The 9994-nt window shown below is 52.6% G+C and overlaps 1 long non-coding RNA gene across 1 annotated transcript; it reads right to left on the minus strand.

Annotated features, from left to right (window-relative positions):
* Nucleotides 1-1402: 1402 nt before the first annotated feature.
* Nucleotides 1403-4018, minus strand: LOC139827909 (uncharacterized). The gene is made up of 2 exons (XR_011739039.1): nt 3305-4018; nt 1403-2105 (listed from the first exon to the last, which is right to left on the minus strand). It is a non-coding gene; the product is annotated as an uncharacterized lncRNA (long non-coding RNA).
* Between the last annotated feature and the right edge of the window lie 5976 nt (nt 4019-9994).

Genomic DNA, 9994 nt, shown 5'->3' on the forward strand with positions numbered 1-9994 from the left:
CTCGCTGCCTGCGCCGGGAGCCGCGGCCGGGCCACCGCCTGCCCAGGTTGCCCCAACACCTGCGCTGCTCGCCCGCCTGCCCAGCGCCCAGGAAACCGTGGCCTTAAAAGGCTCTATTAATATTAAAGGCGTTATTCCAGTCATAAACGAGCCATTACCAACACAATGGGTAATATTTTGAATAGCAGGTCGGCTCATCTGCCTCCATAGATCATATCTGCCACAGCCGGCCTCCCTCCCCCTGTCCCTCCCCATCCCCGGCTCCTTGGGGTTCGTGGGGCCAAAAGCACGAAGCAGCTTTTTCGCATCGAGTCTTGACGGGTTTGAGGCCGTCTTAAGCTAAGGCAGGCAGGACGGGTCGCTCTCCGAGATGGAGAAAGAGACTTCTTTCCCCCATGTGGAGCTGAGCGTCGGGGGGAGCTCAGCTCTGCCTACCAGGGCGTGCCTGGTACTACTCCCCCCTCTCACAGCTCCGGCACTGCAACCAGATGAGCCGCGGGCTCCGGGGAGCATCCTGCTGGGGCGGAGGCAGGGAAGGGCATGGGGCTTTTCCTCCACACGTCCCCCTGCCACTCCTTCCCCCCTTCCCGCTCAGAGAAAAGAAAGAAGAAGAAAAGAAGAAAAGTCCTTGAATTTGCCCATAAGCGAGAAAGGTGCAACAGGAAAGGAATGGCCAAGCAGGGGGAAGTTGCAGGGGGGATAAAGAGAGCTCTGTTGCCCCGGTCCTTGTTGTTCTTGCTGCTGCTCCATTCAGGCACCGAATTCAAATGGATATTTTACAGCTCAGCCCAGCTGAACAGGGGCTCAATGCCTGAAAGCTGCCGCGCTGCCTCCGCGGACATGCTCTGGGCCCGATATTATAATTTTCATAATGCGCTTTTATGTAGCTCCAGCCTCCTCCGGTGAGGAGCCCGCAGAGAGGCTGAAAGGGGCTTTGAGAGACCGGGGAGCGGGGCTGAAGCGAGCTGCGAGCCCCCCGCCGGCGTGAGTGGCATCGCCTGCCCCGGCCGAGGCCGCCTCTCCGCAGCCCCGGCCGCCGCTCCGCCACGCACCCGCCGCTCCGCTGCCGCGCACCCGCCCGGCCCGGCCCAGCTCCCACCCAGGCGCGGCGAGGTCCAGGTTTGCTTTGGCCTGATGTGTCTGGACTGGTGAGCCTCGTCCGTCCCTGTCAACCAGCCCAGAGGCACCAGGACAAAGCTCTGTCCCAGCCTGGGCCACCGCCGGTCACCATAGAAGTCCTTGCCCCGAATGAGTGTCCGTCTCCACTGGTCCCACTCGGGAAAAAGGCAAGGAAAGGGGAATTCTCCCCCAAGACAGGCTCGAGTGGGGCTCCAGTGAGGCCGAGAGCCACGCTTACACCTCGCCGGAGGGAGGGGGGCTAAACTCTAAGGAACCAGGAAGGTTATTTTTATCAGCCAGGTCGACTGAAAATCTCTATATTTATCTCCCCAGTAAGTGAGCCGCTGCTGAAGGCAGTGCCCAGCTGAATTGCTTACCGGCTGGTGCCAGTGGCCGGGAATGACATTCAAAAAGTTATTGATTTCCCCTCGGGGCAAAGCGACACGGCTCCGCCAATGCCCGCGCGCCTCCGCCCCGCTCAGCAGGTGCGTGAGCTGCGCTCATCGTGTGAAAACATCCGAGGTTCCCCTTGGAGATATTCTGCCAGCCTCTTCCCTCCTGGGAGGCACGGAGTAACAGTGGTTGAAGAGATAGTCACTGACAAAGGAAGGGGTCTAGGCAGGTATTTCTAAGGCCAGTTTTAGCTTCAGATGTGTCCTTAAATATTTGTCTGATAGACTGAAGGAAAAATAAATAAATAAATACATACATACATACATAAATAAAAGGTTTAAAAAAATTAAGTGGGGGCCGCCGAGCGGGGGAAAGGGAAGGCACGAGGCCGCGGGGACGGCTCCAGCTCCAGCCCCGGCTCCGCATCTCCCGCCGACAGCTCGGCCTTGTCCGCCTCTCCGCGGCCGGGCGCGGGCCGGGCAGCCGCACCGCGGGGCTTCGCTTAGGAACAGAGTGAGCAGGGTGGCAAGGCAGAAATCCTCTTACCTGATTATAGCGTGATATTTTACGTTTACCACACAGTAGAAGCATCCCTAAGAAAAAACAAACAAACAAACAAAAACAAAAACAAAAAAACAAACCACTATTTTTATCGCGCTATTTATAACTGAAACCCGAGCGTGAGTGGCTTGTCCCCAAAATCTTGTGTAACCCCCACCGTGTGTCTCTAGCTAAGCTCCTGCTGCGGGGTTATACACACACAGAGATAGTTTTAATCAGCCCCCTCTGTCCTAAACCCTCCGCAGCCCCACTGCAGCTGCGAGGGCTGCCTGGGGGGCTCTGTTTACGTGCCCGTACGGTTCCCAGCCCGCCCCTGGCCCCGTACACGGCTCCACTGAGCGCCGGTGCTCGGAGCTGGGTGGCACCGCGGGCTCCGTTCCCCCACGCCAGGCAAAGCCCACACTCAGCTTCGCGGCAGATGCGGTTCCGGGCACCGCACCGTTCCCTCCCTCCCTCTGGCTCTGCAGAAGAGCTGGAAGGAGAGTGAACAACAAATATGCATTCTCTTCAAAAGAAAAATAAACAAAAAAAACTTTTTTTTTTTTTTTAAGCTCGTTGAGGTGGAATTTCACCCTTGATCCACTCCAGGGAGAACTGTTCGCAGCCCCGAAATTCGCACCTCGTGAATTGCTCCGCTTCACACAGGACCACAGTACCCGTGGGAAGTCACGAGTGGCCACGAGCTACTTTAACCCTTTCCCTCTGCCTTTCTATGTGATCCTTTGTAAAGAGGCAGAAAGGTTTTCCGGCAGCTGGGCCACCTCCTCCCTCCCGGGTTGTCCCCTCAGGGGACGGCTAGAGGCCCGAGACACCCTCTGCGCACTGAAAAGGGTCTGGGTGCTCCAGGAGGGCGGCTGTGCCCCCCGCAACGTGGACGCTGTCCTTTCTGGGTTGTTTCAGATGGGAACCTACTGCGCTCATGTTACAAATGCAATTAATAGTAAACGCAGCCTTTATCTGAGGAGGAGGCAGCTGCACACCGCAGGTCATTATCCATTAGCGAGGAGTGTTCAGCACTTAGCAGGGCTGTCGTGTTCAAGGCGAGGGGAGGGAAGGCAAAAGCTAATGCTTTATCTCCGATCCTCCTCTCTCCACCACTTTCCTGCTCCCTCTGTCCGGGACTGGAGCCGGTTTGCGGTAGGTTGCCCCGGGGCACCGGGGGAGTTGTGTGCCGGCAGAGTGTGGGCACCCGGTGGGCCGCAACTGCGGGGCAAATCTCCAGGGTACTGACCTCCCAAATATATATCCTTCTTTCCTGCCCTCTATCCCAGAAGGGTCCTTCGCTTCGTACAGATGGGCAGGGGCCGGCGAGGACTGGGCCGCCCCTAGTCCCAGTCGTAGGAAAGCGGAGACGTGCATCAGTTTCCCCATTCTGTAGACTCAGGCCAGCGCTCTTAGCTTTCTTTCTGAATGACCTCCAGATCGACGCCCTGTGCTGGTCGTACTAAGGCTGTTTCCACACCTCCACAGGCCTCCCTTACGACATGAACTGCCCACCCCAATCTCGCCCGGATCTGTGTAGTGTATGATGGGCTGAGCCGAGCACGGGCATCCCCCCGCAAAATATTTCTTCTCCCTCTGGCTAGGAGCTGTGGGTCTGATCCCGGCCAGATATCCAGGAAGCAGAAACACTCCCCGTGGCCTCATGACTCTGCCAGCTGTGGCAGGTTGACAGGATCCACCGAGGTCTGCGCCCGGGACTTTTAGGGCTTCTGCCCCCTTAGGTGAAATACCATTCTCCAAGTGCACGAATACACAGAGTGAACCGAACAGGTTTGGCTAAAACCTCTCCGAGGTCGCTCGCTCGTCGAGGCATAGAACAAAATACCTGGTCGGCAGAGTGGCGAGCTGGGGTCAACCACATCCCATCTTCTTAAACTTTGGTATAAAAAGAAATAACATATTGATGTAGTTGTTAAAAAAAAAAAAAAAATTAAAAAAAAAGAGAGAAAGAGAGATTGTCAAGAGGAAAAAGAAAACAACCACAAACCCACACCAAAACAACCCTTTCCTGTACTCTGGAAGAAAAAAAAAAAAAAAGAAGAAAAAAAAAAGGCAAAAAAACCGCGCACTTCTTCGTAGCTCAGTGGGGAAAAAGGTCAAGTTACTATTGACAAGTATGTAAAGACATCTCCTAACCATGGGAAAACATGTATAAATTGTTTCGACTCACTGCATTCAAAACCAATGGAAGTGAACTACAAAACTGCACTTCTTGCATTGTTGGACTGAAAGGATATCTATTTATCATCTTATAAGACAGCTCGAACGATCTTTATCTGCTTTGCCCACTTTCTGACCCAAATTCAGGGTTTTTATGGAAAATTGCAGTCAGTTTGATTGATGAAATCCAAAGATGTCTAAAATGGCACCAAAGATCTCCAACTGTGCAGACTCCAACCGAGGGCTTCAATGTTGGCATTGTTCCTACGAAAAAAGTTGAGAAAACGAGCAAAAGTTAGGGAATTCCTGTTTAAAAACTTCAAATTTCAATGAGGATCCCGAACCTATTATCCCTATTCATGGGGAGAACTGTGTGAACATAAAAGTATTTCCCACACATTGCAAAACAACAACAACAAAAACCCCCTTAGTTTTAAGCCGCGCCATAAACATTCTTTGTAAAACGCTGAATAACCCTGTGCAGAAAACAAACGCAGACATTCCCGTTCAGAAATCAAATAAGTTTAAATTGCATAAACGGGAAGCTCATGAGAAGAAGCGTTTAAAGAGAGTGGGGTAAAAAAATACATATATATTTAATTCGTGCACCCGAAATGAGAGAGAACCTTCATTTAAAATTCGGAGCCGCAATGGAGAATGATTTTTTAACCCCATGTGTGTCTTCAGAGGGTTGAATACAGGGTTTAGAGGAGGCAGTTCGGCGGGAGAAGCTCTTTCCCAGCCCTCCTCGTAGGAGGAGAATAAATCAGTGCCTGCGAGGGTTTAGCTTGCAGGTAAATGAGCGCTCGTTTCCCCCTGGACCAGCCCGCACCCACTCGGGACGTGGCTGCGACACAGAGCCCCGCCACTGCTCGGCCACAGATCCGTTTGTTAGCGGCTCCCCATCTCGTTTCGGGCAATGCGTTATTGCGGAATATTGTCACCTGCCTAATTGTGCTAAATGGCCACCTCCTATTATTAATAATAGCTGGAACGTGGCTCCTAGACACGTTACCGAGGCTGGGAAGCTGATGAATGAAACCCCTACTAGGGAAAATCTTGGTAGCTGTCTTCTGTCGCATTACCCAAGGGGGCCGACTATAAATCTTCCTTCATTTTAACCACGTTTACCCTCATACTCCTCCAGGCTAGGAATGCTGTGTTAAGATTGCACTGATGTGCCAATGCTTTGGACCAGCTGCTCCTAAATACAGACAAGTCCTTGTCAATTAAGCCATTGAGGAGCAGGGCCTGGGAGCTCTGGGGCATTTTAGCAGGCAGCAGTGTGCAGCCTCAACAATTAGCATCCATTTTGAAGGGACCTCCAGGGCACAACTGCACAGGCAGAGAAGAATCAAAACACCAGGCAACTTCAATTCTGAAAACCGGTCACATAATGATACTGAACAGACTGGCCTAGGAGAAGTGAGCCAATCTTTCTTGGGAAGGACATTTACCCGCTCCCCAGCCAAGCTGTAGGGCCGAGGCATGCCGCGAACCTCGGAGTCAGAGGAGATAAATGAACACATTCATTTCCCTCTGTGAGCCGAAGTTTCCTTTGGTGGTTCTTCTTTGTAACTCGGTGTCACCTCAAGCAGCTGGTGGCATGCAATGCTCCCATGATCCTGGCCTTTGGCCCAGGCGGAGCCGGACAAGGCAGCCCGCTCCAAGGAGAAGAGCTGCGATGTCTCAGGTCAGAGAGGCCACGCTACCACTGGGACAGGCAGAGCACTAGGAGTTCAGCTAAACAAAACCCCGAGGGGATTAGGGAGCCTGGGGGATCATTAGCAAAGGTGTTTGCTTAAGTCATTAGGAAGCTGGTAGCTAGGGGAAAAAAAAGCTTGTTCCACAAGGCACTTCCCCAGAATCGCAGGGCTGGAAATACGGAGGATATCACAGCACAAGAGTATGTGACCCTACCAAGTTCAACAACAGAGCAAACAGCACATGTCATTGGGGACGGCAGTCAACCGGGAGGTAACAAAGAGGGGAGGGCACCGGCAAAAATGTTCCTGTATTAAATATGGAAAAGTATGGGGACAAGGGCAAGGGTCAATGAAAGTCAACAAGAGAGCAGGCTTAATGATAGAAAGAATTTAATATCAAAAATACATAAATCTGGGTGGGAGGCAGCCCCAGAATAGGCAGAAAGGAAGACAGCCGTGGATTCAACATTCACTTGGTAATAGAGCCAGAATGGATAGCACCAGGTTGTTAACATTTAACACAAAAGTTAGCGGAGAATAAAGGGGGAAGAGCCGGTTCCTTTAATTGTGGATCCGCCGCGAGATTTCCATATGTCACACTAAATGGATAACACCAGCCCCGCTCCTCGAGGCTTCTGCCAGGGAGTCCCTTTTCCCCCCTCTACTTTCGTTCTGGATTATTTATTTTTCTCCGTCCCTCTCCGCACGCCCCTGCGGCGCTCCCGGCGAGGGCCAGACAAAGGTCTGGTCCGGAGCACCGGCAGAGAGGCGATGCGGGGCAGGACGGGAGAGCAGAAAGGAGCGGGACCAGAGACTTTCAGGGAACCTGTGCCTCCCCGGGGCTTCCCTGACGGCTCTTCCTGGCGTGTCGCGACATGCTGGTGGCTGTCGCCACGTGAAAATAAACTCCTGCCGCTTTTTATCTTTAGGGAAGTGCCCTAGAAGAAAAACGGGGTCCGAAGAAAAAGGACTGCTCTCCCGGTTCAGTAGGGGTCGGTTCAGTACTGCGCAGGGAAGCGGCCGGGCCCTGCTACAGCCCCACGGCGGAGACCGGGCCGGGTCCGGCTCGAAGGAGCTCACGGACCGGGGGATGGAGTGAGTGTGTCTTCACGGACCAAAAAGAGAAAAAGGGGAAAAAAAAGAAACAAGAAAACGCGTCCCTGATCAATACGGCAGTGTTTCCGCGCTAGTTCAGGAGGTCAGGCGGGCGTAGACACAGCATGGAGAGTTATTTATGTCAAGTCGGGTTATTGTAAACGAAATCCAGCAAATTGCACATAAGCTTCTCGGGGCCGCCAGTGGGCTCGTGGGCAGAGGTCAGTGTCAGTCAGTCTGTCCATCCCTCCGGAGACAGTAATTGTCCGGGGGCTGACACCGCGTCGGGGGCGATAGGCGGCTCCATCCATCTCCATCCAGTTATCCCGGCGCCGGGGCTGCCCGTTGCTCCGCGAGTTCGTGGCACCAAGCCACGGCCGGGCTCATTCCCGGGAATGCCACGGCGAGAATCCCACGGCTCCCACGGGCCGTGCCATGCCGGGCCGGACCGGGCCGCGGAACTCCCCCAGCGACACCCGGCCATCCCCATGCACCCCGCTCTTCGTACCGCGCCTCACCAGCCTCCAGCACCCAGTTCCCTCGCTCCCCCTTTATTAATAGGGAAATTCTTCCTTTCTGACAATTTAATAGTCCAAAGTAATCATCTGCGTGACACTGCCCATCCGTCTTCTCAAAAGAGAAAACAAAGGGGATGTTTTTTTCTCTGGGCCTCTCCAGATCCTTTTCTATTTTGAGAGGGGCTCCCCACAATGAGGTCCTTATGAACCATAATGGTTATGTTTATGAAGCCAGCGATACCAGTGTATGAAGACAATTTTATGCCTAATTAGAAAATGATGTAAGCAAGGGGTAGACAAAGAGGGCTTGTTTGCCGTGGCTGGGTCCCCGGCCATCACTCCTGGGAGAATATATCGCCTCTTCTGTGCCTTACGTCCACTATTTTTATAACATCTCGTCCATTAACTCCTCAAACTGTTTATGATATCTTGGACAGTTAGTAAAACAGCTCAATTTAGCGGTGGATTAAAGCAATTTTGAAACATGTTCCGAAGGGAATCGCACGGGAGGTGAAGAGCAGCCCTCCCCGCTCCTATCCAAGGGGACTTCACCTCTGGGAAGACTCCAATAACTGCAACCCCAGCCCCACTCGATTAAGGGATAATTTTTAATATATATGCAATAAATGTTCACTTTGTTAGATTGAATGACAGACAATAATATCGGCAAATCTTCATATCCATCCATTACTGGCAAATGAGCCGCACAAAGAACGTATTTGCTTTTGATTAATTTATTTGCAGACTCTGTTTGATAAAGCAATAACTATTTGGTTAAACTTGACATTCGGTCTTCGGGGGGTTATCAGACCAATTCCCTCTCGTTCGTGGATGATAATAAAGCTGTTTAAACAGGATTAATTATTAATTGGTTGCAATTAATTTCCTATCTTCTCCGCGTCGAGAAACAATGAGAATCAGTCACTCTCAAACAAAAGACTGGCGTAGGAGCATCCTTGCCCCATCCGTGTCTGTCTGTCCGTCTGTCCCTCTCCATCCCTTTTGCTTCCTCCACATGGCACTTAAGCTTTCCTCTCCGAAGCGTTGTATCTATCCCGTGGCAGGCAGATCTTCCCCCTCGGGAGGGAGGGGGTGGCCAGGACCTCCGTGCCAGCCCCGCGGCCGCGGTGACGGTCGATCCCTCCCCGAGCGCGGGGGGAGAGCGGGGCTGCCCCGGCCCCTCGGCGGGGCTGGTCTGGGCCGGAGCTGACCGAGCAGGGATCCCGGGACGGCGGCCAGGGGAACGGGTCGCTGGAGGACAAAACTCCCCGATTCAACTGCAGTGATGAATTGCTGTGGGGGAGACGAACAGAGCGCTTCTCTCCCCCTCTCTCTGCCTCTGGTGAATGGGCCCGGAGGATGGATAGTCCAGTGTGTTATATCTTCATCAAACTGTGAAACCCCTCCCTTTACTAATAATCTGTCACAACTTTACAGAACACACACTGAGACCAAAGGGAAGCCCCTGCCCTGCAGCCTGCCCCTTCCCTCCCCTGTCAGGAAGGGCTTTATCCGGGCAAGGAGCACGGGGGAGGGGGGCCGTCGTGGAGTCCCCGGCCTCTGAGCCCGGTCGCTCTCCGCTGGCCACGGAAGCCGAGGTGGGTTGTACTCCAGACATCACCCCAGAAAATTCACGGCTTCCCCGGAAAAACTCTTAGCACCGGGATACACGAGTCCAGGAGGAGGAAAAACACCCCTTTTTCCCGGGGTAAACGGAGGAGAAACAACTAAGGCGAGAGCCAGCATCCTCCTCCAACAACAGATCTAGCTCTTTCCACCGATGTTTCCCTCGGACACAGATCAATGTCCCTTTTCTGTTAGGTATTTACATTTCGAGCAGATGGATCTTCCAGCAGCGATGTCAGTATATTAATCTAAACGGTTAAAAACAATAATCAAAACTGGTTGCTTAAAAGTAAGGAGACCAGCGGGAGATGCTGTGGGTGACAGGCGACAAATGCCCACGGGCACCCATGTGCCCCTGGCCCGCAGCTCCGAGCCCTGCGGCGCAACCTCCGCCTGCAGCCCCGGAGAGCTGCCGGTCGCTCTCTCTGGCTCTTTACCTAGATAAAGGGTCGTTTCGCATTATTCTACTGTACCAATAGTTATTACTCTGTCCGGGAATGGTTTAAGGCGTAAAACTGAGGCAGTGAAAGACATTAGTCTAATGGGGTTTGTCGTGTAGAAGCTGTTGATATTATGTTGTCATTCATCTCATTTAAAGTCCGAAGAAACGCATTCATGAGATTGTTTCTTTATTTTTTCCCCCTTTTCTCCTCCTTTCTTGCTGTTTTAAAAACATCGCTTTCTTTGGCTGTTTGCTTTAGGGGCTTTTCATCTGCGTGTTTCAGATAAGAAAAGAAATCAGATTCTTTTATTTTTCGATTGGATCCGAATTCCTTTTGATGTCCCCATTTAGTGCCTTTGACTGCCCCTGTG

Source organism: Patagioenas fasciata, chromosome 4 (genome assembly GCF_037038585.1).
Source record: "Patagioenas fasciata isolate bPatFas1 chromosome 4, bPatFas1.hap1, whole genome shotgun sequence".
Lineage (NCBI taxonomy): Eukaryota > Metazoa > Chordata > Aves > Columbiformes > Columbidae > Patagioenas > Patagioenas fasciata.